The sequence below is a fragment of the Schistocerca piceifrons genome, chromosome 2, assembly GCF_021461385.2.
Source record: "Schistocerca piceifrons isolate TAMUIC-IGC-003096 chromosome 2, iqSchPice1.1, whole genome shotgun sequence".
Lineage (NCBI taxonomy): Eukaryota > Metazoa > Arthropoda > Insecta > Orthoptera > Acrididae > Schistocerca > Schistocerca piceifrons.
In genome coordinates this window covers 112,567,374-112,573,973 of record NC_060139.1, presented here as the reverse complement: position 1 = coordinate 112,573,973, position 6,600 = coordinate 112,567,374, and positions in this window count along the sequence as shown.

Here is a 6,600-nt window from a genome sequence, read left to right as displayed (position 1 = left end):
GTAAAGTTGTAACATAAATTTCTTTTCTCTCTGATTCGATGCAATATTTCATCAGTTACGCGATCTACCCATCTTATCTGCACCATTCTTCTGTAGCACCACATATCAAAACCGTCTGTCCTGAGATTTACTACGCTGCTTATTGTTCACAGGTCATTTCTATATAAGACTACACTCTAGACAAATACTTTCAGGGATAACTACTTAACACTTAAATTTTTGATTAGATGTTACGATATTCCTGTTTTCAAAAAGGTTTTTCTTGTTATTGCTTGTTTGCATTTTATACAGTCTCTGCTTCGACCATGGTAAATTATTTTTCTGCCCAAATGCCGTTGCTTTTCTCTTGTCCATGTCATCTATACTGTATGTGTCATCTATACTTCCCACAGTCGTGCGTGCTTGTACAGTTTTGTATTTCTCCTCTAGCTGTTCCTGCTTTAATGTCTCATTTACTAATCCAGTTTCCTCAGCGTCGCCTGGTTTAATTCGACCACACTCCATTACCTTGATTTTACAGTTATTCATATTCATCTTAGAATCTCTTTTCAGTATTTTCAAGGCACTATACAATTTGTTCAGCTGATGTTACAAGACCTTGATTGTCTCTGACTGAATCACACACTGAATACTCTCGAAGTACTTGTTTATTTCTCCTCCATGAACTTTAATTCCTTTAATTTTTTTCTTGGTTTCCTTCACTTCTTACTGAGTGTATTACCTGAATAATGCTGGGAATAGGATAGAACACTTTCTCACTACTTTCTCAACTATTGCCTCCATTTCATGTTGTCTTATAATCGCAGTCTAGTTTCTGGACAAGTTGTAAATAACCTTTCCCTCAATGTATTTTACCAATTCTACCTTCATGATTTCGAAGAGTGTATTCCGGTCAAAATTATCAAAAGCTTTCTTTAAATTTACAAACGCTTTAAAAGTAGTTTTGCCTTTGTCAGTCTATCTCCTAAGTCATAGTATCAAAGTTGCCTCGCGTGTTTCCAAAATTCTTCTGAACGCAAATTGTTATTCCTCCATTATTCTGTAAATAATTCGTGGTAGTATTTTGCAGTCGTGACTCATTAAACTGATGTTTTGGTAATATTCTCCCCTGTCAGCACCTACTTTCTTTGAAACTGGGACTATTACATTCTTCGTAGTCCGAGAGTTTTTCGGCTGACTCATATATCGTGTATATCAGGTAGAATAACAGGCTCTCCCAAGGATCTCAATAATTCTGAGGGAATACCGTCCACGCTAGGCGCCTTGTTTGGACTTACGTCATTCAAGGCTCTGTGAAATTATTTTCGCACTGTCATTTCTTCAGTCTTCATCTTCAACCCTTTCCATAATATGATCTTCAAGTATAATCTTCCCGCATATTCCTCCCGCCTTTCAGTCTTTCCTTCGTTACTGCGTAGGCTTCCGTCTGAGCTTTCGATATTCGTGCTGTTGCTTTTCTCTTGTCCATGTCATCTATACTCTATGTGTCATCTATACTTCCCACAGTCGTGCATGCTTGTACTGTTTTGTATTTCTCCTGTAGCTGTTCCTGCTTTACAATTTTGCACTTCCAGCCAGTCTCACTTTGTGGGTATTTTTCTCCATATGCATACAGAAATCGTGTCTTAGTTGTACCTGTAACTACCATGAACGTAAGACATCTATATTAAGGACGCCATCAGATATTGCTTTGTTCACTAGATGTGTGGAACATAAGATATTATACGAGTACAGTTTTTCGCTGTGACATAAGTAACAAAGATAATTTAAAAATGTCCAAGGGTGCGAAATTAGCTAACAGCCAAAGCATGACATGGCTTGAAAAAAAAAAAGGAAAGAAAAGAGAGAGGCCTATACAGTAAAATGTTTTCCCTCCATTCTCTTTTATCTAATCCATTTACTATGTTCTTACATTTTCACCTCCCATCAGTTAAATTCAACATATTCTCCGCAGTCGGTCACTGACTGCTTTAAGATACTTCAGAAATTTCATTGTATGTTTACAAAGCTGTACTTTGTATTTCATAAACCACCGATTTGGGCGGTGTAGAACCATCGTCAGGTTATCTGTATCACAGCTGAAATGTCATCACAAGTACGGCATACGCAATTTTTTTACAAACGAATGCAAACAAAGTTTCAGTAATACACAAAAAGTAATTCACAGAGCTTCTTACGTAAGTATTGCTAAACCTCTATTTCAATCTGCTAACATACAAGTATTTATAATGTTACTTTAAATCCGTCTTGATTGCAAATTTTTTTATTATTCATATGACCGGTTTCGGTTCATTCAGAACCATCTTCAGATCTGTAAAAATAATTATACTAATTTACTATTTCACGAAAGCAAATCTTTTTCATCCTATCTTATCAACATCAAATGTACCAGAACGTACCTGATATTTAAGTTACAGGAGTAACCCGTCCAATTCAGCAACTTTCACATGCTACGTCACTTACAATGGAAGAATTGCAGACAAAATTGAAGGATGCTTTCGTAAATCTGACGTTAAAATAGGGTTCCGAACAAATAACACGTTAAAATTGAAGCTCCGGCATAGAATATGTAATAGTAGGAATAAATTTCAGGATTCAGGTGTATATAAAATCAAATGTAATGACTGCTGTAAACAATATATAGGGCAGACTGGTAGGAACTTTGAAACCAGATTCAGGGAGCACACCTACTCAAAACAAAACAGCTTTTGGGGCGCATATGGCTGCGACAAAGCACTCAGTCACGAATATTGAAAACAACTTAGACATCCTGCATAGAGCTCACAAGGGACGGTTCCTTAACATTTTAGAAGAGATCGAAATATACACCCATAAAAATAAAGATCCGGATTTAATCCTCAACGAACAAAGCGAATTCAATCATAACGCCTATTTTAGCATTTATGACGACCTACTAAGATGACAACTGTCGCGTATGGAGATCCAGGCCAAGGGATGAGAGATGGTGCGCGGTGGAGAAGCCGGAAGACGCGTGCAACGCCTGGCGTCGTTGACGGGGCCCTTCTGTGCGGCCCTCTTGCCCGCGGCGATGGACAGCAGACGACTGAGCGGACCGCGGCACAACACCAAAGTGGCGGGAACCACGGAAGCAGACCGTAGAAGAAAACAAGTTCACACCAGCACCATAGATATATAAATCGCCCTATGCCTGTTAGATCGTATAAAAATGATAATTTTACTGTTTTTTAATCCTGACAAGTACAGATTTTAGCTTTGACATCTACATATTTTAATTACATATTTTTAATATAAAAAAGATCTACTGAATACAGTATGTGCAAATGGAATGTAACAAATGTACCAGACGCCACCTGTCGGTAATAGTGTCATAATTAATATAAATGACGTGCACTCTGCCAACCAATTTTATGTGACGTAGCATGTGAAAGTTGCTGAATTGGACGGGTTACTCCTGTAACTTAAATATCAGGTACGTTCTGGTACATTTGATGTTGATAAGATAGGATGAAAAAGATTTGCTTTCGTGAAATAGTAAATTAGTATAATTATTTTTACAGATCTGAAGATGGTTCTGAATGAACCGAAACCGGTCATATGAATAATAAAAAAAATTTGCAATCAAGACGGATTTAAAGTAACATTATAAAATCACTGATTGCTGTTATCCCATAAGACATTATGTCTGTTTTTGCAAAATACAAGTATTTGTGTATACACTTTGTGATGACGTTTTCTTTGTGATACAGACAACCTTAAGATATTTTTAAACTGTCCGAAATCGATGGCTGAGTAAAGAAAAAGTACAGTAGAGTAAACGTACAATGTAGTTTCTTAAGTTCAGCATCTCGTATTTTCTGCTGGACCTTATCGCTTTGCCTATTTGATAGTCTGCTGCCTTCGCTATTTCATCTCTGGCTGTTACTTATTCGTGTTCTTTGTCTCCCTTTCCCACGTTTCGGTCGCTTGTAGCCTTAATGCTCTCTTCGAAACCCCAACAACGTTTGGTTCTTTTAATTTATCCAGTTCTCATCTCCTTCACTTCCTCCATGGAATTTCTTTAGTTTTAATCTGCAGTTCATAACCAATTATTTGTGATCAGAGTTCTTTTCAGTTTAAAGACTGATTTCTAAACTTCTGTCTTACCATCACGTACACTGAGAACTTCTGGTGTCTTCATGTCATTTCCACATGTATAGCTTTCTATCACGATTCTTAAACCAGTTGTGATCTCAGCAAAATTCTATCATGTGACTTTTTTTCCATTCATTTCCTTTAGTTCCTGTTTTATTCTCTTCCTTTTCCTACTATCAAATTCCAGTCCCCATCACAATTAAATTTTAGTATCTCCCAGCGTTCTCAACAATTTCATTTATCTAATCTAACTTCTTTAATCTCTTTATTATCTGCGGACCTGGTAGGCATATAGACATGTTCCACTGAGGTGGGTTTCGGCTACGATATTGCGTTCAGTGCGATGCTCGTAGCAGTTCACCCGCATTCCAATTTTCTCGTGCATCATTATTTCCTTTACTGTGCTACTTCTGTTCCGTGTCGACGACCCTATACTCACCTGACCTTCCTGTGATTCCACTGCAATGATTCTCACAATATTTAACATCATCTTTTCCATTTCCGTTTTAAAGTTTTCTAACCTGCTTATCCGATGTAAGTACTTACCAGAAATACTGTTTGGTACCTGTTACGTAACGGTTTTGTAAAAATGAAAAGAAATGCCAAGAAATCCATTCAAAGCAAACTGTACAATAGTGAAGACTAGAAGTTAGAGTTACAAATGTATTTGAAGCTGACCTGAATTGAATTTTCCCTAAATTGACCAAATCATTTCATGTGAATGCGAGGGTGAGTGCTCCAACACGTCATGATTTGTTTCTTCCCAAATATTCTGGGAGCTAAGCAACTACTCTGTGTTTGACAAAACCAGTTACGGTAACTGATGGAGGCCACAGACGCAGAGCTCCTGGGATCGATTCATTGACCATGTCTTATTTCTTTGTGGCGAAAAATCTTCCCCGCTTAGCATTATGTCAACTCTGGAGCTGCTTAAGTAAGCAAGTAGCATGTCTGACGCACAAGGCGCCGAAGTAGTGTGTCATTAAGCGTATCTGCACTTTGCGTTGTCTCCCCTGTTTATACTAGGTATGATCAAGAAGTAACTGGAATTTTTGTTTTTCTTAAGGAACATTTATTTTTTATCAACATAAATTTTGTCCCATTCGAAGTAATCCCTCTGAGATATAAAACACGTGTTCCAGCGCTTTTTCCAGTGTTGGAAGCACTTCTAGATTTCACTTTTCGTTAGGATTTTCAGCTCCTTCAACGATTACGTTTTTATCTCATCAACAGCGGCAAAACGACGTGCTTCCATAGTTGTCTTCAGCCTCGGGAATAGAAGGAAGTCGCAGCGGACAATATTCGGGGAATACGGTGGCTGCAGCGAAACGGCGGCTTTGTTTTTTTGCCAAAAAATCATGAACAAGCACTGACCAGTGAGCGGGAGCATTATCGTGATGCAATTTCCACGAGTGGTTTTGCCACAATTCTGATCGTTTTCTTCGGATTACTTCACGCACACAGCGCATAACTTCCAGATACTATTCCTTGCTCACCATATGACCATAAGGTAGCAACTCATGATACGCTATCCCATTTTCATAGAAGAAAACGGTGATAAAAACCCCCACATGTGATCAAAATTGTCCAGTTTTTCCGATCTTGGCCCTTTGAGGCAGTTTCCATTGGGACGACTGGGCCTTGGCTTCTACCTCATACCAGTTTAGCCTTGTTGATTCCCTTGTTATAATCTTCTTTACAAGTTCTGGAAAGTTGTCGACTTCCTACAGCAATTCCTGAGCGATATCTGCGTGACGTCGTTTTTGGATCGAAATTCAACAATTCAGGAACAAACCTCGCTGCTACACGTTTCATGCCCAAAACATCCCAAAAAAATTACATGGTATGAGTTGAAGGATATGCCGACATCATCAGAAACCTCTCTGATAATGATTCGGTGATTTTCTGGAACCATTTGCTTTACTTCTTCCACACCGTCGTCAGTAATTGATGTGCTACGGCGACCAGGGCAGCCGTCTTCTTTAAGGTCTTCTCGAACCGCTTTGAAACCTCCTAAACTCTTGTTTCTTACTCATAGAAGATTGTCAAAAGCCACAGTAAACATTTATAATTCGGTGCTGCACTTTATTTTATTTTTCAAGCAAAATATAATGAAAATTCTTTGGTTCCCTCTTTTTCGAAAATGAAAATTCGCCGAGCACTCGGAAACACGTATATCCTTTCCGACTGTCAACAGTAAACTAAATATTCGAAACAGCTGAAAACGCAAACATGCACCAGAAACATATGTAACAACAATATAAAAAGATTTGAAAATCGGATGTATAAAGCCCGTCAAACTAAAAAAATGCAGGTTACTTTGTTATTACACCTCGCATGTATTACGACACGCGATAGAACTCCTAGTGCTGACGTACTAACAGGTTGCTCAGAAGACAATTTTCTGTCCCAGTCTTCCTCAAGTATCTTGACGTATGTGCAGCATATGACGGCATAAAGCGAGTGAATCACTTTTGTGACGTAAGT